This window comes from Neofelis nebulosa, chromosome 10 (assembly GCF_028018385.1).
Source record: "Neofelis nebulosa isolate mNeoNeb1 chromosome 10, mNeoNeb1.pri, whole genome shotgun sequence".
NCBI classification, from domain to species: Eukaryota; Metazoa; Chordata; class Mammalia; order Carnivora; family Felidae; genus Neofelis; species Neofelis nebulosa.
In genome coordinates, this window is record NC_080791.1 from 17,032,025 (window position 1) to 17,059,745 (window position 27,721).

General features: G+C 55.7%; 1 long non-coding RNA gene across 4 annotated transcripts in view; it reads left to right on the top strand.

Annotated features, from left to right (window-relative positions):
- Nucleotides 1-27,721, top strand: part of LOC131486933 (uncharacterized) — a 52,514-nt gene that overhangs the window by 4,498 nt on the left and 20,295 nt on the right. Inside the window, exon 1 of one of the 4 annotated variants that reach the window (XR_009249524.1) lies at nucleotides 26,431-27,335. The exons of the other annotated variants lie outside the window; for them this stretch is intronic. This is a non-coding gene — a long non-coding RNA (uncharacterized LOC131486933). Of the gene's footprint in view, nucleotides 1-26,430; nucleotides 27,336-27,721 lie in introns of those variants that run through there. 4 annotated transcript variants of the gene reach the window in all.

Consider the following 27,721-nt stretch of genomic DNA (forward strand, 5'->3'; position numbering starts at 1 on the left):
ACCTCCCTGGGTAGAGTAGCCCTTTGTCTTTGCGGCCTAGTCTCAGTGACTGGGGTCAGAGGGAGGGCTCTTAGGCAATTCCAAAACAGCCGAGCAGGCAGGCCACTTGTGCTTGGCATTGGAGTGGCATCCAGGCAACACCCTGTTAGGAGATGCTGGTGTGAGGTTTTACCATCTGGTTAGATATTTCTGTTCACTTTCTATCACTCGGTAACAGATGACCGCGAACCTGCGACCGCGACCAGCTTAAAACGACATGCAATTTCATCTCGTGGTTTCTGCGAGGCAGGAGTCCAAGCCACCCTAGCTTGGTCCTTTGCTCAGGGTCTCACAGAGCTGAAAGCCAGCCGTGGGCTGGTCTGTGGTCCTTTCTGGAGCGCAGGATCCTCTTCCAAGCTCATATGTTGGAATTCGGTTCCTTGTGGCTGTAAGACTGAAGTCCCATTCTCTTGCTGGCTGTCATCCAAGGGACTCTCTTGACCTCCAGAAGCTGCTTACAGTTTTCCTGACCTGTAGCACTGACACGGGCTCACTCACTTCACAGTGGCTTACTTCCGCGAGGTCTCTCTCTTCCTGGAAAGGGCCCCTCCCTCTATCATGTGCTTTCACCTAAGTAAGTCAGGCCCACCCAGGACAGTCTCCCTTTTACGTAACTCAAAATCAACTTATTTGAAACCTCAATTATCTCATGATAATCATGATACAGGAGGCAGCAGGAATCTCAGGGCCACCCTACAATTCTACCCATGACAATATTTAATGGGAGGGGGCGCTGGAGAGAGGGAGACAGAGAGGTATTTAGATGTTTATAGATGAGAGGGAATGATGCATATAGAACACAGGATTTCCTAAAGAGCCCACCTGCAATTCTGTTCTGCTGTGCTCTGCCCTCCCCTTCCTTACTTATAATGAAAACAGTTGATAATTCAGAATTTTAATTATAAACAGTGGCTGTTGCATGGAAAGGAACCAAAAAGAGCTTTTGCTGTATGTGCTCACTTCTTACAGGGAATTGGTGGGAGCCAGCTCAACCAATGACTACTGCTATTGGCCATCTGCTGGGACGTGCGGATAGCTTATAGAATCTGAGAGTCACAGCCTACTGGAGCCAGAGGGGACTTTGGGGATCTTGTCATCCAACCTAGTCATCGTGCAGATGATGGAACCGAGGCCCAGAGAGGGGATGTGAGTTGTGCGCGGTCACACAGCTAGTTGGTCGCAAGGTTTGCCAGGAACCGGCTGATGCCCGTTCGTTCAGCAAGCAGGTCTTGGGGGAGGATCGGAGAAGGCAGATGGGTCCTCGGTCACCTCGTGCACTTTCCACTACGCCAGTTTGCCTCATTACATAGTCCCTGCCCTTCTAACGCACCTGGCTTCATAGAATTCTTAATGTGTAAAATATTCAATAGCGGTTGCCTTCCTTGTCCTGGTTGGCCATGGGGAGTAGGCAGAGGGGGCTGCAGCCTGAGCACAGATGGGGTGGCAGCAGGAGGAGGGGGCTCTGCAGGCTACAGAATGGCAGTGTGTGTGTGTGTGTGTGTGTGTGTGTGTGTGTGTGTGTGTGAGATTAAACCCTGAAAGCAGGACTCAACCTTGCCTCTCCCTCCCCCGTGCAGTCACATCCCGTCTGTGACTTTGTCATCACCATCCCTCCAGCCTTTATCAGTGTCACAGGTGCTGAGTCACCAGACACAGGTTACCAGGGAAGGTGATTAATGATGGCAGCTGTGGTCCTTCCTACTCTCCCAGCCTCCCTGACCTTGTCCTTCCCCTCTTCTTTCTAGTTTCTCTTACCCCCACCATCCTCTAAAAAAAGAGATACACATTCAGCGTCTGAGAGGGGAAGGAGGGGACATTGGGCCCTTCTGGAACAGCCACTCTGGGTCAGGCACCGTGCCAGGCTCTTTCATTTGTTCTCACTGCACAGTGTACATGGGGAGATGCTGCGGGGCGTCCTGGGATGCAGGGGAGGGCTGTGTTCTTCCCACGTCACCAGAGAAGGCAGTGCCAGGCTGATTTCCTGTAGACGCGTTTGCCACCCTTTGGCACATATGTTGCTCATGTGGGCTCTGATGTGCATAGTTGTCAGCTTGCCAGGCTCCAGAGGACAAGCCCACGGAAGCCCGGAGCCTTCAATGTCAAAGCTGTCAGGGACCTTAGCAATCGCTGACTTTCCTGGAAGGGTGAGACGGAGGCCCAGAGGAGAAATGACTCGCTCAAGGTCAAAGCCGGCCTTTCCCGATTCCCGTTCCAGAGTTTGTTCTCGCATCCAGCTTTCATTTCCCCTGCTGTACTTGTCCTCTCCTCCGGAAGCAGGGACATGGTCACTGAGAGCTTCAGAGCTGTAGGGTGAAGGGTGAGGAAGGGTAAAGGTCTCTAGTGAAGGATATTTAAGGCATGGGGATGGCCTCCTCCAACACCCAGCTCTGAGCAGCTTCACGCAGCTCCCTCCTTGAGTGATGGGTCCTGTTGTCACAGTGACTGGACCGGACGGCCTGCCCACTGACAGGGCCTGGGATGTGACGGAGCCTCTTACACTGAGGCCATCTCCATGCAATGTTCTCTGTCCTTAGTCCTTGCCATTGTGACCGTGTGTGTGTGTGGGGGGGGTGCCTGGGGGGGGCGTTGCAGGTAGAGGGCTGCAGACTGTATAGGGAGGGCTATGGTACTAATACACATACAGAACCCCAAGTCCAATTTCTGATTTGTGGAATACGAGAGTGGGTCTTCACGTCCCCTCACGTTCTTGGGAGTCCTGAGGAGTCATGCAAGTGGCTGACAGAGTACAACTCAGGAGGGCCTGGGGTGCTTTTCCTGCTTCCGTTGGCTTCCTCTGGGTCAGGCTGGGAGGGTCCGAGAGGGGGCTGGGCCCAGCCCCCATCTTTCTGCCCTCTGCAAGCTGGGCCTTCGGTGAACTTGGCTGAGGGAGAAATGAGATCAGAGGAGACAGGACTGGGAACTCAGGTCTGGCCGATCGGAGAACACGAGCTAAACTCCAAGGGCCCTGTTTTCTTGAGAAGTGTCTGGGTGGGTAGTTGAGTCAAGTGGTATCTTCCCCCTTTGGAGGAGCCAGGCCTCTCTGTGAACGCAGAACCTCGGACGGGATTCATGACGGGGCCTATGAAGCTAGGAAGGTCCTTCATACCTTTTGGTGCCCCTACTAGGCCTGTGGGCCTGGTGGTCATGGGTGTCAGACACCCACAGCTCCTAGTAGATCCAGATCTGGGTCCCCAGGCTACTTACGGGGTAGGCTGGGCTTTCATGACTGGACCCTCAGAAGACTGGACTGCCTAGGAGTCACGGAGCTGGGGCTGTTCCTTCGGGTGGGGGGGGGGGTAGCGAGGGGGGTCATGGACCCGCTGCTCCATGGTAGTTGCTAGAACTGGATTTGGGGAGGTTAGTGCACAAGCACTGGTAAATTTTTATCTCTTTGCCTTCTCAACGTTGTAAACTCAACGTTCTCAGTCGTTGTAAACTCAACGATAGGAACCGAGTAGGTCTTGTCCATTGCTGTGCCCCCAACACCTCACAGAGTGCCTGGCACATGGTAGGCGCTCTTCAGCGATTGGTTACTGAATGCGTTTTAAGGAAAGAGGCCACAGAAAGTGAAGTCTGGATTGGGAGCTCAAGAGGAACAAAGACAGGACCTTGGGTGGGCCTCTGTGGGGAGACATCATCCCTGCCCTGATTCATTTTCGACTGCTGTCACCAGGAAACTCCTTCCTCAACCTCCCAGTCTCCCCAGTGCACCCCACTCCCCTACACCACGAATGCCTCTTTGCTCTCGATATTTGCCCACTTTGGACCTATCCTTCAGGGCTCTTCCCAAGGCCACGAGCCCTTCCTTCCTGACCCTTCCCTCACACTGCAGAGGGCTCTCTCACTCCTGAACTCCCAAGGTTCTGACTCTCTGGACCCCTAGCACTAATAGGGAATTTGCGTTCTGCCCATGTGTGCCTTCGTTCCGTGTTGGGATGCCGTGGTTTAAACAGTTGTTTTAAATTTAATCATATATTTTATATAACCCAATAGGATCATTTCAACGTGTGCTCAATATTACAAAATTATTAACGAGATGTTTTACACTCTTCTTTTTTTTTTTTAACTTTTTTTTAAACGCTTATTTATTTTTGAGACAGGGAGAGACAGAGCATGAACGGGGGAGGGTCAGAGAGAGGGAGACACAGAATCTGAAACAGGCTCCAGGCTCTGAGCTGTCAGCACAGAGCCTGACGCGGGGCTCGAACTCACGGACCGCGAGATCATGACCCGAGCCGAAGCCGGATGCCTAACCGACTGAGCCACCCAGGCGCCCCTACAGTCTTCTTTTCAAATCCCATGGTGTGTTCTGTACCTGGAGCCCTTCTCATGTCCCCTGGCCACATTTCCAGCGCTCCGTGGTCCCAGGTAGGGTGGACAGCACATCTAAACACCTTTTGGCGCTGGGAACGGGCCACCGGAGTGCATGTGGCATGAAGCACCAGCCGGGCCTCTTCCCTGGGGGCCAACAGGTCAGAGAGCCCCCCGCAAGCCAGGATCTTGGGTTCCCGCTCCATCCTTCCTGTTCTTTGCTCTGTAACTGTCAGCAGGGGCTGGTCCTCTGTGCTTCTGTCACCTGCTCCTGTAAACGTGGGGGATCATTTCTGCTTCCTCTCTGCAGCACCCGAAGGCTGTAACTTGTTATCTCAGGTTTCCCACAAATAGAAGGTGCTATATTTCCTTCCGCAGAAAAGATTTCAGCCTATATGGCCCTACATTCTACTTTGTAGCACCTCTTCCTCCCCCTGCCCCCCCCCCCCCACAAGCTGTCCTAGAATATTGAGAAGCTCTCATTCTAATGGACTTGCCCACTTACCGCTGGCATAGGTGCCTTGACTGGTCCTGAGCTCCCCATTACTGAAGGTGACCAAGACTGTATACTCTTCCCTTGGGCTGATGTGAATTCTGCAGGAGCGAGAAGTCAAGCAGGAGAACTTCAGGGAGCCACTTCTCACGTCGAGATGCCACGATTCTATCAAATACGTGGCACAAGTGCCCTAGAGGACTGGATAATGGGAGAGCAGAGGGGCCTGTGAATAGCATAGTGTGGAGGTGAGCGTGAGGGGTGAGGAGTAGTGTTGCCTCCACAACACTCGCTGATGCCCAGGCTGCTGTCCGGGTCCCCCAGCGCTGACCCCGCACACTCCCTGCACGGTAGGCAGCCCCACCGCCTGCCACTCTAGAGCCTTCTCCTCTGTGGGTTAAGGATCCCTGCTCCTTCTCAGCTGTCTGTGTGCGGGAGGCAGCGGAGCTGGGGTTAGAGCACGATTCTGGAGCCAGATCTCCTGGGTTTGAGTCCTGACTGCACGAGGTGCCTGGGGGTTGACTTGAGCAAGTTCATTAAGCTCTCTGCACTTCAGTTTCCTCATCCCTGCCAGGGGGCTGGAAATAGTGCCCGCCTCACACGGTCATCATGAGGATGCAGGGAGTTAGCAGTGTGCAGGGATAGAGCATTATAGAAGCATTTGGAAAATTAACTACAGGACATGGCGCCCTCCACCCCTCCCTCTTATTGTCCCCCTGTGGAGGTGAGTTGGTTGTCAGTGACCCTTCATGATGGGAGACCCAGGACTGAGCACAGAATGTCAGGAGCATGAGACCCTGACCTCCCTCCTCTGGCCACTATCCTATCGGCACAGCTCTGCCGAAGGTACGCACGTTGAGACGGGTCAGCGGCCCCATCGTGTTCTGGTCTCATCTCAAGCTGGTTTTCAGCTACACCCGGAGTCGGTTTTCCACATTCTGCTGCAAAGTGGGTTCCACCCCATCTTGTACTTGTGCAGCCAGACTTTGCCTCTAAGACCAGGAACGTCCCTTTCCCCTCTATCTGCTATTGTCCCAGACTTTTCCAGGTCCTTTGGGGGTCTGAGTCCTCGTGCTGGACATATGCATGCTATCTCTCTGCTCAGGAGCCCTTGAGGCCACTGCGCTCGCCATGGTCTCCAATAGGGAGAGGCCTCTGGGATGGGGGAACACTGAGAAAACAGACCTGGGTCTTGCGCCTTCCCTTTGGCCTTGGCGGTCTGACTCTTTTCCTTTGCCTTTGACCTGAGCCCTTGCTGGAAGGCCGAATGTTCTTGTGCGTATGCCTGGTCCCCTTGAAGTCTTTATGGCAGGTGCTAACCCTCATCTGCTTGTCTGCCCTCCCTCTTCCCAGCTGCTGGGACTTATCTCTGGGCCCGATGCCAGTCTGAGCTTCCTCTTCGCTTTCTGGATGGTTCTTGTCTCTGCCATTAAAAAAAGGAGGTCCCTGAGGGCAGCAGGCACGTCGCCTTCTCTTTTCTCACTATCACTGTTTGCACACAGCACCAGTGACTAGCTTTGTCCTCTCTACCGAACAGATTACTAGTTCTTAGACAGTGTTTCAGAACTGTGGGTGCTCCCTTCCTTGGATCCATGAAGGGTGCCCCTACACAGGACCCTCAGTTGGAGTGATGCCACCAGAGAGAGGCAGATACAAGCAGGGAGATGCAGGGGAAGACAGAGAAAGACCGAGAAATACGCAGGGCCTCTCACCGTCGCGCAAACCAAAGAACGGAGCACCAGACAGAGAGGGCCAGGGGGAGAGGTCAGGGATAGAGTCACGGAGTAGTGTTCTTCCTTTCCAGATTCATGGAGTCTGAGCTGGGAGGGACCTCAGGGATCTCCTAGTCCCATCGCCCCGCTTTGTAGATGAAGAAACTGAGGCTTGGCGGGGAGTTGACTCCAGTCCATGCAGCTAGATTTTCCCCTTGTGTTGTCCTGAGCAAGATTGTGCATGGACGGAGCCCAGGATCGCCTCCCGCTGTCTCTCCTACAGACTTTCCAAGATGCCTTCACACCGAGGGCTAGCAGCCCAGGGCATTTCACCGCAGAGGATGGGCAGCAGAGGGGGCAATTCTTCACCCACAGAAACCACCTGAGAGCGCCTACCCCACTGTCTGTGAGCCTGGCTGAGGGTGGTTGCCGTTCAGAGCTCTGGGGGAATACAGGGCATGAACTCATGGCCTAGGGGGACTGATGGTTTCACGTCCAAGTTAAGAATGGGGTTTCCTTCTGGGTCTCAATGCAAGCCGTGTGATGGTGGCCCAGTCACTCAACTTCTCAGAGGCTCAGTTTTCCCGTCTAATAGGCGGAGACAGTACTTCTCTCCTCCTAGGAAGAGTGCTTGGGGTTTCTACATCACGGCGGAAAAGGGGGGCAATATCACTACTCTTTCCTCCCCGTTCCTTTTTGTCACACTGCCCGACTCTCAGCTCTGAACGCTTCCTCGGGTTGGAGCATGGCCGCCACTGCGGCCTCTTGGAAGAAGCCGCTGTCCCCTTGGCTGGTTGTGGAGAGACGCCAATCTTCCCACGCCTCTTCATTGGCACAGTTTCTTTCTTTCTACCCTCTGCTGAGTCCCAACCAGCCCTTCTCTTGATCTTCCACAGCCAGCAGCTTTTGGGGGGAGGGAGGCTTTGAGCCCCCAGCAGAGAGCCTCCCCACACCGAGAGAGGGCAGTGGCCGTGCCCGCCACCGTCCAGCAGGCCAGCCCGGGCACAGAGGCAGCTCAGCTCTTCTCTTGCTGTCCCCGGAGGCAGGCATCGCCGCGTCTCTCAGACCGAGTGGCCGCAGCAGCGCACGCAGAGAGAGCCGACCACCCTCTCCCCGCTGATGCCGACGCGGCCCAGCCATCTGCAGAGCTAGGTGCGTGACTGAGCCCTCAGCAGGCTGCGGTGCCCGAGGCTGTCAGACGGCAGATTCTCATCCCGCCTCCTGAGGTGTTGAGGAAGCACGAGATGCGCCACCCAGCCCACACCGTGGTGGCCAACGTGGCTCAGCCATATGCCAGCCTAGGGGCGCTCCTGTCCGTGCTCCCTGGGTGTGGTACCCACCTTCCAGGTGGGAAGACGCGATGCCCGCAGGGCAGCTGGAGATGGGCGAGGACAACTGGACGCTTCCTCCAGCCCCTGGCTCCAGGAGCCCGGGCTCAGGGAAGGCAGCAGGGCCCCTCCCATGCCCGGGGGTGGGGGGGAGGGACACGTCCAGATGCCGAACATCTGCAGGGCCAAGCGGCTACGGAGCGCAGTTGGCCAGGGCATGCTGTTAAGGAGACGCTGACTCGGCGTGATTGTGGCCTGGTGCGGGGAGCGGGGGGCGGTGCGGCAGGGGGATGGAAGGAATGACCTGTCAGGGCACCTCCTCGAGCGAGGCACCCAGCTGGTGGGGCCTGGATCTGCCCTGCTTGGGGAGTAAAGCGTTGTGGGACAGGCAGCGAAGCATCTTCCTAGGACAGCACGTCTGCCAGCTGAACACTGTTCAGAGGCAAGTTGACACGGATTTATGCTCCTACACGGATTCAATAAACTCTCCAACCCCCGCGCTCCTGCATGCAGGCTGGCAGATGGCTGCAGAGCCCCACAGCCCGTCTGCGAGGCTGAGGGCTCAGTTGGGGTGAATCGGGGTTCTGGAGACCCCGATGGAAGGGGTCGTTTGAAGGACCCAGGACGCAGCGGGGAGGGGGCGTTGGCCCCTGCCTTCGGGCGTCCCATGCGTGCCTCCCCCCGGGCGCGTGTCTGGCGGGGTCACCGGTGCTCTTGCCTTCCCCTGACTTCAGTGCCAGGGTTTGTACGGTGAGGGGGTGGGACAGCGTGGCCTCTAGGCACCACTTTGATAGGCGCCCTGGGTCCCTGAGTTCCGCGTCCCCTTCCTTGTCCTCTCTGCACCCTCGCAGCCCTCTCTGCTCCTGGCTGGGCAGGACAATGATGTCCCAACCATGCCAGGAAGCCCATCCTCTGGGCTTCTGTTCTGGAAGGGGACACTGAGTACAGTCCCTCTTTTGGGGCCCGGCTCCGCCCCAGCCAGGAGTCCTCTGCTCTGGGATGGAGGGGAGAGGCTGTGGCCAGGGCCTCCAAAGCATCCATCACTGCACCTGGCCTGCTGCTACCCCAGTGTTGTCATTTTACATAGAGCCACCAAGGCCAGAGAGGGAAGGTCACTTGCTGGAGGCCCCAAAGGTGCCGCAGAGTGATACAAATGGCTTAGAAGGCAGGCCTCCTGGGTCTCAGCGTAGTACAGGTGCACTGTCCCAGGCTGCCTACTACAGTTCCCACCCTGGAAGGGACACAGGGAGCTCTCGGTGCAGCTCTGCTTTGTACCAGAACAGAGAAGTGGGGGACAATAGAGGCGACAACCGTCGGTTCCCCGATTTCAGTGGGCGGGATGGGCCATCTGTGTCCTGCTCTATCCGGCTCTTCGGTGGTCACCACCCTCTAGCCCGGGGCAGCACTGGTCTGTAGTCCCTCCCCTTTTCCCTGGGCCCCCCCACCCCCCAACATCTGAAGTTAGCCACTTACAGAAAGGCCTGCAGGGAAAGGAAAGAGTGTGGATGCTAACGGCGGGGTCTGTGGCACACACAGTAAGAAGCAGGTGTGGAGGCAGTGCTTTGGGGAAGGGGCCTGACTCCCGGATGCTTCTGGGGCACCACGGGTTTGGGACGGCATGACCTCAGGCCCCAGCATGCTCCCGGAAGCTGCTCTCCCCATGCCCCCGCCGGGCTCCCCTCCGCCAGCTCGAGGGCCAATAGCTTCCGATGTCACAGCTGCTGCCCCTCCGGTGCCCCTCGTCCGCCACAACTGATTGCAGCGTGTGCCCTTCCATTTTTAACAGCTCTGCTCGGCCCAGGCTGCCTGAACCGATCCAGAGGCGGGCCCACTGTTGATTGCGGTACTAAAAATACCGGCATGGCTTCTGATGAGAGCAGGGGGCTTGGCTATCCCTTCACCCAGCACCTTGGCTCTTGGCTGCCTTCCTGAAGAGTACTTAGTGGGGCGACTCTGGAGCCTGTGGGTAGAGAGGCCCTGTTACTCCCATGCCCTTTGCAAGCATCCAGACAAAAAGCAAAACGGCTTTCCAGATATTTGGGGGCCAGATGGCATCTGGGGGCTTTCTGAAGTTTTCAGTGGTAGGTATTTTGTGCCGTGTAGACAAGAGTCTTAAGGTCTTTTGTGATTCTAGGTGTGTGATTTGCTGCATCTATGCTGGGGAGGAAAGCTGGATGTTTCCCAGGCTTCTGTCCCTTTGTTCTCTCTGCTTCCTACTTCCAGTCCGTGGCCAAGTCCTATGGGTTCCTCCTCCTGTATAATCCCTCCCATTTCCCCCCCTCCTGCTCCTTTCCATGACCACCCTCTCTGTAGGGTTCAGGGCCTTGCCCAAGCCTTCTCACGGCCACTAGGAGTCCCCTCTCACCCCCTTGCACGGTCCATGCCACACACTGCTGTCAGGATACTTTCCTAAGCTCATCGCTCATCAACCAGTCCTCCACTCCGAAAGCGAACTTCTTGGCCCAGCAAGTAACATCATCCACAATCTAACTTTGACGGGTCACTCTAGTCTTGTTTTCCTCCGAGGCACCCTCAGTACGGGTCACACTGGGCTATCCTCTGTTCCTGGCACGACTCACAAGGTTAGCTTGCCTGTGTTTCCCTAGGGTGGTCCGACCGTGGGAGGCTGAACCCAAACCATTTCAGGGAAATCTCAGGTTAACATAGTCACAAAGTTTTATTGGCCCCTTTGCTGAGAAGTAGACTTTGGAACAGAACAGTAGAGCCTGTTCTGGGAGCCTGGTCATTTAGAACATGGTGATGTGGCCTACTGGTGTCTTCGTCTTTCCTTCCTTCCTTCCTTCCTTCCTTCCTTCCTTCCTTCCTTCCATCCATTTATTTATTCTTGAGAGAGACAGAGATACAGAGTCCGAGCAGGGGAGGGGAAGAGAGAGCAGAGACACAGAACCCGAAGCAGGCTCCAGGCTCTGAGCTGTCAGCACAGAGCCCGCCGTGGGGCTCAAACTCACGAACCATGAGATCATGACCTGAGCTGAAGTCGGACAGTCAACTGACTGAGCCAACTGGGCGCCCCTCTTCTTGCTTTCAAATCTAAGTAAGCGACCTCACTGGAAACGAGGATGTTCTCCCTGAGGGCACCCTGGGCCTTGCCAATGTATTTAAAGTCCTTGGTCACAGTGTATGCTGTCATTTCACTCCTGGACCCCTGTCTGAAGGTCTGGCACCCAGGATTAACAGAACATTCACAGAAAGACAAAATGAGACTGAGTCTTACCAGATGGGGCTCCCCTGGCCTGGTCTAGGGGCAGTTGCCCATCTGGCCCAGGCAAGCTGTTGGGGAAACCACTGAACGCTATCAAGCTGTGTAAAAACTCCACTCCCCAACCTTCCCCTCCCCCCAGCACCTGCCACCATAGACTCTCTAATGCCAAAGCTGCTAAGTCAACCTCCCTCGTTGACAGATGGGAAACTGAGGTCCAGCAAGGGGAAGGGGATCTTCTGAATTAATGACAGAATCAGAACTACAACCCAGGCCTCCTGGATTCCTGTCCGAGCATTTTCCCACCAAAGTCCGCTGTCTCCTTCATTCCCTCATCCAGAATGTCCTTCTTTTGTGTGGGAATTCTGCCCGTCTCTCCCATGAGCTACTAAGGGCCCCTTCCTATGTGTCATTGAATGAGTGTCTTCTATGGGAGAACTTTTAAAGCTCCAGGAACTTTTAAAGCTCCCCAAGGACAGGAATTGGGTTGGATTCAAATGTGTACCCAGTTCAGGACCTGGTATATAGAAAGGGCTCGATGAATGTTTGTTGGAGGAACTGATGAATAATTCAAAAGTCCATTCTACTGAACTTGCATTTGAAGGCGGATGTGGTTACTGTTGTCGGAATCGACATTGCTTTAAAACCAAATAATGCCCTCTCTCGGGGCGGCAGGAGCCCATGAACGAGTGAATTAGCTCTCCATCCAGATGCTGTCCTTCCCCTCTCCTTCCTACTTGCTGTTAGTGTCACTGCCCAGGCCAGAGCCAACATCAGCCTACGAAGCCACCCCCCTTTCTGTAAGCCTACTGTCTTTCCTGCTCACCTCTGCCCAGAGGGATTGAGAGAAAAACCATCCGCCGCGGTGTCAGACTTTTCGTTCTCATTGCTGCTGGGTACCAGCCACAGGAAGAGTAATAACGATGCCGGAAGCAAACAACAGTGCGTAAGTTGAGTAAGTGTCTCGTTTTGTTTGTCTGGATTCCGCGGACTTAACAAGTGTGCGGTGAATGTGACAGTCTTGCCCAAAGGCTCTTCCTGGGAGGGTTGCAACAGGGACACGGCCCCTCTGTCTCCTCCTCCACCTTCAGCTCTTAGGCAGGATGGTCTGACTGCCTAGAAAAGAACCACTCAAGCTTGCTTCAGGAATGGGGTTTACCATGAAGACGCAAGGGTGCCTCACGGGGACCCCCACCCCCACCCCCACCCCCGCCAAGAAGAACATCGGGCCTCGGGAGAGCTGAGAGGCACCCAGAACCCTGCGAACTGCCCTTCCCACCTGTTTCCCCCGCTTTGATGCCACGCTGGGTCGCATCCCTGCTGCCCTCCGAGCTCCATTTTCCTGCCTTACTCTGCAGATCAGCTTTCTTCGCTTGCTCATCAACACAGGGTCCTAAAATAGCTGCTCCCGCCCCAGCCTGCCTGGACCGCGTGACCTCCAGCTCCCAGCCGGCCCCACCTGACTCCCAGGCTCTGGACACCTTGGTGCCAAAAATCTTAAGAGAGAGGATCTGATTGGCTGTTGGTCAGCCAATGACTTCTCTCCTGCTGGAGAGAGGTGTCCACTTGTGATCCAATTGCATGAGGCCAGCAGGCAGGGGTAGGCGGTACTGGATGCTGCCTTCCCAGGATGGTGAGAGTGTGCAGGTATGTTGAGAAGGGGTAGCTGGGCAAGCCAGCCTTCACCTCTACAGTTTGAGTTTTGCCCCGAGGCCAGCCGTTCTCCAGGAGAAGGCAGTTTTCCTTTCCAAACCCATGACCATTGTTAAGGGTGTGCCCAGACATTTTCTGCAAGCCCTGCAGGAAGGAAGGAGGGCTCCTTCCCCTCCGCTGTAGGCAGGGGTGGGGGTGGGGGTGGGGGATGCAGCACCCCAATCTCTCCTTTCTGCATGCACTTAGGCTTGAGTGTAGGCAGCCTCCACCACACCCTGGCAGGTCGCTCCTTCCTCCAACTCAGCTACTGCCCCAAAGCATCTGGTCCCCTTGGTTCATAGTAGCCCAAGCCCTTGTGGGATGCGGGCAGGAGTCAGGGACTGTGGCTGGGGTGAGGGGGACTCTCTGGTGCCGCGGCAGGGGCCTCTCACATGCTGGTCCTGACCCCGTAGGTTGTCTCCCGAGTCTGTTCTGAGCACGCTCTGTCTGAGGGTGTTTAATCCCTCGTGGAGGCTTCAGATAGAGCCACAGATTCTTTAAAAGGTGGAGTCTAACTCTCCTTCCTTGAGCGACTCACAGGTTTGTTCCTGATAAATAGACTAAGATAGCAGTGACAGAATGTGAGTCCTAAGACTCGGTCAAAAAAGTGTTGTGACTTTCTCCTGGCTCTCCGGGGCCAGCTGCCATGCCATGAAGATACTCAAGCAGCGTAGGAAGCCCGCGTGGGGAGGAACTGAGGCCTCCTGCCCATGGCACATGAGCGAGCCACCTTGCAGGTGGGTCTTCTGGCCCCAGTCGAGCCTTCAGGTGGCCTCACCCCTTGACTGTAGCGGCACATGGGAAGTGGAGTCAGAGTCACCCCACCAAGCTTCTCTCAAATTCCTAACCCACACAAACTGTGACATAATATTTCTGTGTTTAAAACACTGAGGTTGGGGGCACCTGGGTGGCTCAGTCAGTTGGGCGTCCGACTTCAGCTCAGGTCACGATCTCCGTGAGTTCGAGCCCCGCATCGGGCTCTGGGCTGATGGCTCAGAGCCTGTGGAGCCTGCTTCCGATTCTGTGTCTCCCTCTCTCTCTGCCCCTCCCCCGTTCATGCTCTGTCTCTCTCTGTCTCAAAAATAAATAAAACGTTAAAAAAAAAATTTAAAACACTGAGGTTGGGGATTATTTGTTACACGGCAACGGATAACTAATGCACCCCTGTGTTGGTCTTCCTCGGGTATTTGACATTTTGCAGGAAGAACTTTAATTCATGTTCCCATTTCTGCTATGGGAAGAACCAATGCCCAAGGTCATTCTTGGGTCCCCCCGCCATTCATCTGCTGTCACCTGGGAGGCTGGGATTGGGGCCTCGTGTTACCATCTTGCCTCCAGTGGGTGTTATCTTCCTCCTCTCTACTCCCAGGAGCCCGTCTCCCAAACTTCTTTGGGGGAAAATTCTTTGCCTCAAATCCAGTACCAGCTTTGGCCTCACCCCCATCTCCCAGGCTTGTGCGTTGTGTGACGACCGTCAGCCATGTCCCCCCAAACCCTGTCCTTCGGTTGAAAGAAATGGGCCTCAGCTCTTGAAGCCCCCACAAAGTCTTCGAAGTTTCTTGGGCTGCCAGGCCACACGGTGGACCCAGTAGATCCCATGAGGCAGGGATTTGCATGGCAAAGCAGAAGTCCAGTGGCGGGGGCAGGGAATTCAGGCTCGAAGTCAGGAGGTTTTAATTCTGGTTTTGCATACTCGTGAAGTCTTGTGGGATTTGCACAGCTTTCTTTTACCCTTTTGGGGTGCTGTCATCGCGTCTGTAAAACGGGGCTAAAAGAATTTTTCCTGTATACTTAAGTGATTGTTATAAGGATGACAGGAGATCATAAATGCGGGAGGCTTTCATACGCAATAAAACCCTTTACCAAAGTGAAGACTAAAATGTGAGGAGTAAAGACAAACTGATCGAATGTAAGGTTTATCCATCATACGAGCTCGCATTTTTTGGGTACTTACCTTATTTAATCCCGAGGTTGGTATTCCTGTCGCCATTTTGGGATCAGGAAAGCGAGGCGCAGCGAGTGGACCCCACTGGCCAGAAATCCACTCGTTCGCTATCTGCTGACAGTCCTCACGCCTGGGCCCCGACGTGACCACGCCCTGAAGCATCCAGAGAACTGGCGAGACCCACAAATAGCCCTGGCTCTGGCCCCTGATTTCCTCTCACTGCCTCGTTCATCTGTCTGCTCAGCTGCCCCTCGAAGGCCCTGGCAGCTCAGAAGGTCAAGATCCTGACTGCTTCCTCTAGGACATGACCCAGCCGAATGTGCTTGTTCTTGGGTGTATACTAGGGGGATGGGTGTATTCTCTACTTGGGCAGGGGATCCTGGTAGCAAACTGACTCAGATCCTCAGGCACAATGAACTGCTGCCTGCGTGAAGGAGAAAAGGTTACAGAACCACAGGGGGAGGTTTGATCAGTGAGAAGTTAAAAGCTAGATTCGCTACAGATAAACTCTGGGTGACGACCCCGGAGGGAGGTCCTCATCCATTAGCACTTGTGGCCCTGCAAAGCCTTCACCATGTTTCCATTAGGCTGAAAGCCTGCCCCCCCCCCCCTTCCCACCGCCCTGGGTTTCTTGTTTAGGCCGTGCTCCCTCTGAGGGCTCCAGGGGTGTGGACAGGGGAAGTACTTCAGTGAGTCAGGCCACGCGGTCCAGCGTCAAGAGGCCACGCTGCCTCAGTTAGCCCCTTACGTTCACATCCCGCCCGTAAAGGAGCCCTCCCCCAGGAGATCCTGTGTTTCCCCTCTCTCCCCTGTGTGGGCCTGACTTCTACATGCATGAGAAAGGATTTCCGAGAATTTCTCCCAGGCGTGCTTTACTCACAACCACAGTGCCCCCATCTCCAGGCTCGCCCTAGTGCTTTGTCTGCGGTCAGTGAGTCCATGTTCTTTTGGCCTTTTGAAAAGGAAGGTTTCTTTGCTTCTGCGCTGTCCTTCTGGGTGAAAACCACGCTTCTCTCCTGGCCTCAGAGGCTGCACACGGCCTCTGGGATGGGGTAACAACAGCCACTGTTGGGGAGCTTGGGGATGAGTGGCAAAGACGGGGGGGCGGGGAGAGCATCGTGTCTTTTCTCTGAGCCTGAGAAGTCTCTCTTGCTGCTGCTCGTGGGCCAAAGCACAATGTTTTCCCTGGCTCTGGGAGTACCTAATTGCCACCCCTGCTCGCTGGGGCTGGAGCATTTGTCCCCACACAAAGGAAAGGTCAAGAAGCTGCTGAATTGCATTTTCCTCTCTCCTTGCCATGTGTCTCTGAAAATGAGTCATTCTCTTTCCTCTCCTGCCTTCCCGCCTCCCTCCCTCCCTCCCTTCCTCCCCCACCAGTCAGTCATTGGATCTGGGGTGGAATCACTGCCCAGCCTGGCTGCCTGGGCCTCTCTGTCAGGGCTGGGCTCCTCGGTTCCTCAGCAGGGCATGGGAGCCCCGTCCTAGGCCTGGGGGCCTTGGAGCTCAGCCTCCTTTATTTAATCTTCTGAAGTATCTGTTGAGCAACTTCTATGGGCGAGGTACTGTACCAGGCACACGGGAGAGATGAAGGGCGTGATTCCTGTACTCATAGGCCTACAGTTGAGTAGAGGAGAGGAATGTTAACACGAAATCGTGCAACATACACATAATCATATGTAATTAACACCGATACGGGTATTGAGGGAAAAAGTACAGAAGGCTTTGAGAGGGCAGGAGGAGAACCACATATAGATGAGGTAGGGAAGCCTCCCTGAGGAATGAAAACGAAGATAGCGCTTGAAGAACAGAGTGGGGAAAGCATTTCAGCACATACAAAGGTCCTGTGGTCCAAAGAAGCTTGGTACTGTAAGGCAATAGTAAGAAAGAATGAGGTTGACATACAGTAAGCACAAGTAAAGGGAGGGGAAAAGACTGAAAAGAAGGGAGGGACCAGAGCATGTAGGGCCTTGAAGATCAGGCTAAGAAGCTCAAAATGTATCCTAAGGGCCAGTTTGGCACTTTCTTGTGATGTTAACTCCGTACTTACTAGGAATACTTACATACAGTATTTCTAGCGGCTTTATTCATAATAGCCCCCAAACTGGAAACAACCCAAACATCCATTATCTGGTGTTTGGATGAACAAACAGCGGTACGTCTTTGTAATAGTAAACTATAGAACCGTGAAGAAGAACCAACACTGAGAGATTCATGCACGGTATATGTAGCAACGGGGGTGAATTCTAAAACCGCTATTTTGAGTGAAAGAAGCCAGAAACCAAAGAGGACATAGCATGACTCCGCTTCGTGAAATTCCAGAAAAGGCAAAACTAATTTACAGTGATTGAAATCAGATCATTGATTGCCTGGGCGGGAGATGGGGGTGTAGGGTGTTGACTGGGTGGGGGGTACGAGGGAACTTTCTGGGATGATGGGAGTGGAAGGGGCTGACGGTTACACAGGTGTATATATTTGTCAACATTCGTTATCTAGACACTTACAAGGGACGCATTTGGTTTTACGTAAGTTGTATCAATAAAGTCGATTTTTGAAAAGAGCGCTTTGAAACGAGTATGGTTTCTGTTACCCAGATAAAGGAACACGACACTTGCACAAACAAAACAAGACAAAAATGGGTTATGACGATTAGATCTGAGTGTTTCTTAAAGCCCTCTGGCTTCTGGAAGGAGACAGAACCAGAAGGGAGCAGGTGAGGAGGTAGGGAATTACTGCCTGGGTTCAGGCGAGTCAGGATGTCGGTGCTGGGGGGTGGGGGGGGAGCAGCAGAGGACACATTGGGACGTGGTGCTTCCTCGGCAAGGTCGGCGGGCTGCGTTGGCCGCCGTCAGCTGGGCCTGGCCCTGGGGCAGAGATGCTGTCTAGGGTGAGAGGACCCGCCTGGCTGGCTCACAGACGCTCAGGTCCTGAGTTTTTTCCTGCTGTCACGCTCACGAACTCACATTTGGACTCGCGCTCATTGACCCAAGCCCCATGCACACCTCAGGCCACGCAGCTCATTGACCCAAGCCCCATGCACACCCCAGGCCACGCACCCCACAGCTTTGCATCCTGGAGGACCGGGTTTGAATCTCGCTTCCCTCAACTTGTCAGCTGTGTGATCTCAGCCCTGCGGCGGCCCCTCTGGGCCTCATTTTCCGCACCTGTAATGCGGCAACGACAGCAAACGCGGCTGCTTTCGAGGTGGCTGTGAAGACCCGGCCAGACGAAGGACAGAAGGCGGTCTGGGCCGTTCCTGCGTGTCCTAAATGCCCCGCGATGATGATTCGTATTTCGCCTTCACGCCTACTTCCGTTCACACTCCAAATTGAGCAGAAGGCGCGGCAGGAAAGGGAAATTCATTTCTCCATGGAATCGTTCACTAGTCCCCGGCACCCCCTTCCCGTCCTGGGGTCCCTGCATCTGCTACAGCCCTGCTGCCCCTCCGGACAGCTTTCCTGGATCTGCCCGAGCGTCTAAGCTCACCTTGCTCCAGTGGGCTCGGCCTATCCTCCCTCCTGAGCCTGGGCAGGCGGGCGGGCCTGGTGGTGCAGAGTATGGCCTCCACCCCCTGGGGCCTGGCTCCCCCTCAGCCCATCCTGCCGCCTCACACCTGGTCCCCAGGAGCCAGGCCTGCTCCCAGCCCTCCTGGGAGGCTGAGGTAATCGGCTCAATTAATCAGTTCAATTAGCACCTTCCGGGTGAGCAGATCAGCTCAAGTCCCACCCAGCCTCTATCCAGTGGGCTCATCTGCGCCAGCCCTGAGCTAGGGACAATGGCGGTGGCCAAGGGGGCCTGGATGTCTCGTGCTTCCTTGGAGAGGCCCTGGGGTGAGGAAGGAGGAGCGCAGGGCTGGGGAGAGGGAGGAAGACGGAGAATGCTCCAGCTTTCATCCCTGTTGCAAACTCCATCCGTTTGCTAAGGAACAATACAACAGGGTCTTGAATGAGATGATCGCAGTGGGTCTGAATGAGTGGCCCCCAAAAGATATGTCCGTGTCCTAATCACCAGAACCTATGATTGTGCCCTGATTTGGGAGAAGAGTCTTTGCAGGTGTGACTAAGGTAGAGGCTCTCGAGGTGAAATCATCCTGGGTTATCTGGGAGGGCCCTAAATCCAATGACAAGGGTCCTTATCAGAGACACATGAAGGGCAGAGGTGGAGAAGGCCTGGTCAAGGCAGAGGCAGGGATCGGAGTCACGCAGCCCCAAGCCAAGGAAAGGCCGGAGCCACAGAAGCGGGAAGAGGCCAGAAAGGATTCTCTTCCAGAGCCTTAGGAGACAGCATGGGTCTGCTGACACCTTGATTTTGGACTTTTGGCCTCAAACACCGTGAGAAAACACATTTCTGTTGTAAGCCACCTCATCTGTGGCAGTTTGTGGTGGGTAGACAGCTAATGAAGTCATTTTTATTTTTATAAGAGTTCCAATACAAAAAAAAAAAATAATAAGAAATTCAAAGTGCCCTGTCCCAACAGATCCTAAGGGGTGAGTCCGTCACCGAAGGGAGGCAGTGGCAGAGGTGGGACCAGAACTGCGCACCCCCTGCCCAAAGCTGCCGCACCCAGTACTGATATTGTCAGAAGTCCCCTCTGTGGTCCGGCTGGGGGATCTTTATTCATTTCCCTCCAGGGGGGGGCCAACTTATCATTTTCTTCTTCTTCTTTTTTTTTTTTTTTTTTTTACTGTTTATTTGAGAGAGAGAGAGAGAGAGAGAGAGAGAGAGACAGTGTGAGCAGGGGAAGGGCAGAGAAAGAGGGGGACAAAGGATCCAAAGCAGGCTCTGCATTGACAGCAGAGAGCCTGATGTGGGGCTCGAACTCAGCAGCTATGAGATCATGACCTGAGCCGAAGTCGGATGCTCAACCAATGGAGCCACCCAGGCACCCCCAACTTTTCATTTTCTTTAAAAAAATTTTTTTAATGTTTTATTTTTTATTTTTGAGAGAAAGAGAGAGAGAGAGAGAGAGAGAGAGAGAGCATGAGTGGGGGAGGGACAGAGAGAGAGGGAGACACAGAATCTGAAGCGGGTTCCAGGATCCAAGCTGTCAGCACAGAGCCTGATGCGGGGCTCGAACTCACAAACTGTGAGATCATGACCTGAGCCGAACTTAGATGCTCAGCCAACCGAGCCACCCAGGTGCCCCCCAACTTATCATTTTCTAAGTGTGCCTGTCTGGTGAAGAGGCTGGGAGGCCCTCCTTGGAGTCCTGACTGGACCAGTGCTGTAACTGGGCCCAGACCCCAGGGCAGAGGTCCTCCCTCTGGTGCCCCGCACCCTTCTGGGGCCATTGGAGATGGGTCAGGGCTGGGAGAGAAACTCAGAGCCTTGGGGGGATTAGGGGGTGGGTAGAAAGAAGGGGTGGGATAGAAGACCACCTCTCTTCTGGTGGTCTTCTCAGAGACGTTTAGGGTCTTTCCCAACTCCACATACGAAGCAAGTACCCTAGAGACCTTGCTCTTTGCATTGTGGCACACAGCTTCCTGCTCAATAACGTGTGCAAGATAGGGTGTGGGGGGGGGGGGTAGGGGGAAGCTGGAGGGGGGCAGACTGGTGGCTAGAACGTCCCAGACCCAGGTGGAAGCTGCCGGGATCTCTGGTCAGCACTGGGCACTGAGCACTACCCACCCTCCCCGTGAAAAGGGGCTCGGAGAAAGGGGGAGCCAGGGTCCGCGCCCGGGGTGAGTGGGGAGACAGGGCACGTAAGGGGAGAAACAGGGGGACAGGAGGCACTTCGGGGCGCCTCACCTGGGAAGCCTTTGCTGGCTGCAGCAGCCCTGGGGCCCCTCCATTCGCCACAGTCACATGTGATGAACCCAGAATGGCCACAGTGGCTTCTGCTTGGCAAAACCTCCTCTTCCTTCTGACCAGGGTTCCCTGGACAGGAAGTCAGCAGACACTGATTCTGGTCACCCCTCTCTCTGGTCTCAGTTTTCCCACCTACGAAGCCCAGATGACTTCTCAGCCCGCCTCGTTCATGACAAACACATCAGAGTACACATGGGCTGGGCTGTCCAAAGGTGCAGGCCTTGGTTCCCGACTCTCCCCACTCCGTGGTGCCATCTTTCCTTTTCCAGAAGAGGGGCCCAGGACCCCTGACTTGCTGAAAGGATATGACTGGGCAGGGGTGAAGCCGGCAGTAGGGAGATGCAGGGGGGAAGCACACAGCTCCTGGGCGAGAGCCAATGTTGGAGGGGCCTGCAGTAACACGGGCCCAGGAGACACCTGGGACACCCACGGGAACGGTCCAGATGTGTCTCTTCTCTCCCAGACGTGTCCTCCACCCTCAGATTGATGGCCCTTCCCAAACTCCAGAGATCCGTTCAAGCCTCAGGATCCAGAGGCAGCGCTGTGAAGATTTCTGGCTCCTTCTTCTTTTTCTTTTTCTTGGGGGTGGTAGTGTGGGGGCTGCTTCGGGTGAGTTATTTTTCATCTCCCGTGTCCCCAGGGCCCCGGTGCCCGGGTGCCTGTGGGATATTTATGGCTCCCTTGGTTGCAGAGGGGGTCAGGTTGAGCTCACGGGCACCGGGGAGCGGGGGACGGGAGGGGTCCCCGCACAGAGCCTCGTTTCCTGACTGACTGACTGACTGACTGATAGTAACGATAGCATCTCTCCCAGCCCTCCCCGGGGGCCTGCTTACAGAGGAGTTCAGCCGGAGTCATCTCCGCCATCAGACGCACCTCTCTGTCCTGTGGAGATAAACTCATCACTCTCAAAGGCAGGCCGGGAGGGCTGTCGAGGCAGGCGTGCTGAGCCTGTGCGGCCGCACATGCGTGTGTCTGCTTCTTGGCCCTGCTCCCATGCTTGGTGACTGGAGGGGTGGAGGCGTTGCCGGGAGGACTTTCTTCTCCTCTGCCCTTCACGAAAGGCTGGCAGGATGGCTGGTGGGGGAGCTCCCCACTGCCTGAGGGTGCATGAGTGTGTTGGGGGGGAAGTAGGAAGATGGGGTAAAGGCTGTCACTGTAGAAAGGCAGAGAGAAGTGGGGACCAGCTCAGCTCTGCGTGGGGCCACTGGTCTACCCCACTGGTCTTCTCCGCCTCCCCAGCTGAAGGTCTCAGCCTGTCCTCAGGACGGAGAGATGACCTTTCGGGGGTTCTCCTTCCCCAAACTGCAAACGGAACCAGTAATGTGTAGGATGGCAGTTCTCAGCTTTTTGGGGGTCACAGACCCTTTGAAAATCTGAAGCAGACCCTCTCCCTCTCCAAAGGCACACGTGTGCATGCCTGGACGTGAGCGTGTGTGCACACGCGTAGACTCCTGCCTACTGTTTGTGGGAATTCACAGACCCCCCCCCCCCCTCCCAGCGCCCTGCCAAATGTCCCACGGGCCACATGGCATGCATTTGTGGGGTGAGGGGCCGCCAGGGACCTGCCAGAGCCATTTGCTGTGTGCTCTGCACGAGCAGGGGCTCTCTGTGGGAGCTGGAACAAACTGGCACGGAGACTGTCACTGTCCTAGGCATGTCCCAAATCTTGGCAAGACAGAGCCCACGCGGGCTTCTCCTGTCCTGCCCTGAGTTAGCAGATGACATTGCCTGGATGGACTGGATATTTAGGGGGAAAAAAAAAACCCTCCTGATTTCTTGAGCTAGAATCTGCATCATCTCCTGAATCCTTTACAAAGGGACAGTAATGAAAATGACCGGGACCGAATGCCATGATCTCATTTAATTCTTACAACATGTCCTGAGGTAGCTCCTACAGTGTCCCATAGACAGAAGAGGCTGGAGGGACGGGCCCCAGATCTCATGGCTAGAAGTTGTCAGGCAGAAGAGACCCAGGCTGTCTACCCTCTGTGCCCTTAATCACACACCGTCCTGGGATCCTGTGTGTGGACGCCAGGGAATGACTGAGGCCACACTTGGTCACCCCACAAAGAAGCGCCCTCACACTGATGCTGACACATCAGCAGAATCATGGCATCAGACTGAAGCCACATCCTAAGGACAGGAGGCAGAGCACTCTGTGTGTGTGTGTGTGTGTGTGTGTGTGCACATGTGAGAAGGGACTGGACTTAGGACACACACATGTGTGGGTACTCTGGCTTCCAAGTTCATAGGGGTTCCCTCCCTTGGGGCCCTCAAGGACATATGTGTGGACAGCAGTCGGAGCCCCCTGCTTGGTCCTGTCCAGACCCTGCCAGCCCTCCGACAGCCAGAGTCTGCATGTCCCCCACTGGGACAGTATGGGGGACAGCACATGGAGCTCTGGATTGCAGGCCATTGTCCCAACATCTGCCCACCTCACCCCCTGGGCACCCTCGATCCCCAGCAGGGCCCACCCCTGTTCCCTGGGCAGCGACCAGCTTCCCACTTTACCATGCAAAGGCTTCCTCCCCCTCCTCATGAAGGCATGAGGCTGTGTGTGTGTGCGTGTGTGTGTGTGTGTGTGTGTGTGTGTGTGTAAAGGGGAGAGGGAGATCAGAAGGGTTTGAGAGCTGCTCAGTGTGGGGACGCACCAGGAGAAAAGATCTGTGGGTGCACGTGGTGGCCGGCGTGGGGGCTGGGGCGGCTCCCCTCTGTTTTCCCTGTCCCTTTCCCTGGTCTGGACTGGGTGCCCATGGGAGCCCTGCTTGGCCGCACGCGTGGAGGTCAGCCTGGCCCTGAGAAGCTAACTCTCACAGCCCCAGCCACTGGACAGCCCTTCAGCCCCCGCCCAGTGGTCCAAAATGCACCGATGCCCCATCCTCCTGCCTGGTGGCATGGACTGATGCTCCATAACCTGCCTGGATGCATCCGTAGCAGACAGAGGGGGCAGGAGGCCTGCACGGAGCTGAGTGAAATCCCACAGGCCACAGCCAGGGACGGCCTTTCCCGCAGAGGTTCCAGGGCCTCGGAACCAGGAGCAAGAGCGGTGAGTTTCCTTCGTCCCAGGCCCCCTGGGTCTGCGCTGGAGGCTGGGGCTGGGATGGCTTCCCAGCTCAGTGGGTGGCTAGGAGTTACTCATCTTCATAACCCAGAGCAAACAGCAGTGGCTCAGCAGGGAGGGTGGAAGGGGCCTGGCCCACCCGGAGCTTGTGTTGCCAAATTTGTTTGTGTTTATTTTGGTTCCTCTGCACAACGTGGAAACAAATGTGCGTGATGCCGCTGCTGTTCCGTCTCTGCTTTTCACGGGGTGGTGACGAGCCGGAGGTGGGGGTGGGGTGGCTTGGCTCAGGCCTGCCCTTCCCTCCATGAAGAGACCCCCTTTCTCCTGCCCTGGGGCCAGTTCTTCAAGGGAAGTTGGGGGGGCTGGGGTGCAGGGCTGAGAGGTGGGCAGGGGGAGACAAGCCACGCAGTGGCTGGCACCAGGAGTTGGGAGACCTGGGTCTCCTGTTGCCTTGGCCATGATCATGGGTAACAGGGCTAGCATTTCATGGGCACGTACTAATTACCTACATTCTTTCACTTCAAAGATACCCTTACTATCAAAAATACCTACTCTAAAATGATAATCATGTACTACCATGGGAGTGCTAATTATCACTACAATGACAATCATATTACAATATATAACTGTATCAAATTAACGTGCTGTACAACTTAAATCTATCTAATGTTGTATGTCAAATATATTTCAATTAAAAAAAAACCCCTACTCTCTCCTTCCTGGCACTGGGAGTACTGTAGGAACAGAAAAGGAAACATCCTCGTCCCCACGGAGTGTACCTTCTGTGAGCTCTACGACATACATATTCTTTCCTCATTTTGCAGATAAGGAACCTGAGGTTCAGAAAAGATATGTGCTTTCTTTGCCTGAGATCCCTTCACTTGCTCAGCAGGTCCCGTACCCTCCGTGGCCTCAGTGTCCTCCTCTGTAAAGATGAGGAGTCAGATTGGAGGCCCTCCAAGGCCTTCCATCCCTGATGGTCTAGGCCAAGGGCATGGGATTTGGAGGGAGAACTTCCCTGGGGTACACACGCATGCCAGGCGCTTGCAGGGAAACTGAGGAAAGGCTTCGCCTGATTTGAAGTGGGTGGACGAGAGGCCGTAGGGAGAGGGCAGCAGTGTTTTGGGTCTGGGACGCTGCTTAGCGGCTTGCCCTCTGGAGGGGGGCGGGGGGGGGGGTCAGGCTCTGCGGCTCCGAAAAGGTTCTCTCATCCTCGGGTTAACAACAAAATGCTCCAGGAAGAGAAGTGCCGTGTGCATTCGGTCGTCTATATTAAATCCTGTAGACTGCCTGAGGAGTCGTGAGGGTCCAGGCCCCAAATTTACGGTGCTAGACCCAGAGGGATGAGCAATTTTCAGGACGTTCCCTGCTGGGGCAGCTCGGCTTCCTCCTCCCAGCCCCGGCCTCCAGCCTGCAGTCCAATTGCCAGGGCATCTTTGACCTGAATTGACCTGACATGAGGGAACGGGCAGTGGGGGAGACACCTTGCTTGGAACCTGCAAGGCAATGAGTGTGTACGAGTTCCAGGTGCCCTGAGAACACGCAGGGAGGGCTGCGTCCACCAGGGCCCCACCGCTGAGCCGCCATGAGGGGACCCCGAGGGCGTGGGGAGGGCTGGCTGCAGTGGCCCTCGGAGGTTGTGAAGGTCCAGGAGGGCAGACAGAGCTCCTGTCTGAGGAGGAGAAAGCTGGGAGCTGGTGGGAGGTGTATGAGTTGGCAGGAGGCCCTGGAAGGTGAAGCCTTCGCTGATGTGTTCCTCAGGATCAGAGCAGTAGTTTGAGGCTATGGTGGCAAAGTCAGGCCGGATAAAGGACTTCCTAACCGAAATGCTTGTCGTGGCTGAACTGGGGGTGCTGCTTTCTCTGGAAGGAAGACTGCCTAACCTCTTGCCACCTGCAATGACGAAAGGGCAGCACGGCCAGGGGCAGAGGGCTGGAATCAATGACCCCTTCCCTGCCCTCCTCCAGGATCCTATCAATCCCCCAAGTCCTAGGACCTTAGCCTGCTCGACATCAGAAAGGAGCCATGTTGGGGGAGATGCTCCTGTAGTGACGGGGTGCGATGGCCCTTCCTGACCCCCTTCCGTGGAGAGGGGCCCAAAGGGACCTTCTAACACCCCTCCTGCCTCTGCCTCCCCTGCCCTCCCAGGCTGCCCAACCTTATCTCAGCCCCTCTCCTATCCAGCCTTGCGTGGGAAAGTTCTTCTTCGGGTCTGCCCTGCAGCCTGTGCTGACTGGTGGGGAGTCCCCTGGTAACGGCCTGCCCCCCACCTGCGGGGACCTGGGGAAATGTATTGCTCGTGGCAGCGTGTCAGTAGGCTCCGCGTGGCGCGGCCGGGCAGGGCTGACAGCGGAAATTGGAAGCTGGCTGCTGTTTGACAGGTATATTATTCCCGCTGCCCTCGATTTATTTACCAAACAGCATGCAAGAGCCCCAGAAAGCTCCCAGAAAGAGGGAGGGAGTCGAAGCCGGGGAGGCTTTGAAAGGGTGAGGTGGCCTCGGTGTGCCGACGTTGGCACTGTGTGGAGAGGGGAGTGGGGAGCCAGGCCGATGTGGGTGGCGGAGGCCCCCGGGTCTTTGGGCCGTCTGTGGAAACTTCCTCCATGGCCCCAGCAAGAGGGGCTTCCTAAGCATCCTGGGGGATGCTTAGTGGTTTGGGGTCAAAGTCAAATGAGAGCCCATGCCTCACAGGTGGTTTGGGGAGGGGTCCCTGCCTTGCCTGGCACACAGGGGGAAAAAGAGGGCTACGTTGAAGAAGGGGACCCCTCAGGGGGTGGGTGGGCGGAGCAGGGCTGCCCATCAGCACACAGGCGCCCAGACCTGCGGGGCGTGGGGTCTGACCTTGAACCCACGCCGAACGAGGCACCCTGCTACAGGGTCATGTCCCCCCGGAGGGGGCACCTTTCCCTAGTTTGCTCAAGGGTGCCCCGGAGGCCCAGTGACAAGTCTATGAAGGGAAGCAGGATGTTTGGAATCAGACAGACTGGGATCGTGGCCCATCTGGGCCACACACAACCCACGTGACCCGGGGAAGGTCCCAGCTCCTTGCGCTCGCGCAACAAATGGTAGGAGTAAGAACGCCACTTCTGGGGGCTGCGGAGAGGAAATAAATAAGATAATCCACACGAGTGCTTTGTAAGCTGTGAAACATACACGCGGTTTCTCAGGGTTTCTAAATGAAGAGAGGGAAAAGGCAGAGGGAGCGATTCCCGCGTGCGTCCCAAACGTGGAGTGGTGAGTCACAGGGACGGGAATGTCTGCAGCGTGTTCGGGGTGGGGTGGATGTCGGAATGTGGGTGTGCCCGTGTGGATGTGCTCTGCACAAGATGAGGAAGCTCGGCCCAGGAGCCCTTGGCTGCCGCCTGCGAGTCTGTGCTCCGCGCCTGCGACCGCGTGCTGGTCTGTTACCCGTGTGCCGGGTAGGGTGTGGGGACGTGTGTGCGTGGCTCTGTGAGAGGCTTTTCTGCAATTCTGACGGAGCTCTGCACGGATGCACGGGGTGTGGCTGTGCACGAGGGTTAAGGTGCCGGGGTCGGCGCACACAGGAGCGTGTGCAACTTGGCGTGTGTACACGCCCCCCCCCGCCCCCGCCCCCGCACAACGTGAAAGGAGCCTTGCGGTGTCTGCCGTACGTCTCCCGCTTCTGAACCTGATGCAAGATTCATGAAGCATCGGTTTCTAGAAAGGAGGAGATGGCGGTGGAGCGGGGATGACATCCCATCCTGAATGGTGAGTCACAGAACAGAGCGGGGCTGGATGTAAGATTCCTCCCTCTCTGGGGGGCGCAGATGCCTGTGCGTATATATATATATTTTTTTTTCCCCTGGCTTCTGGTCTGGGGACTTCCCTTCCTTGACTTGTAATAATGATGATCCCACCCACCCCCCTACACACACACACCACCCCCACCACCCAGCACGCTAACTGGGGTGCCAGAGGTTGGCGGGTGCAGGCAGGAAAGCGAGAAGTGCTGGGGTCCTAATTCATGCGAGCCTCCTGTGCCCCATCAGATCGGGCGTCTCTGGAAGAGCGGGCAGCTGATGATCTGGGGACCACAGGTGGTAACTGGGAAGCAGCATCTCTGAGGTGGGCAGTCTCCCGGAAACCCCAGTCAA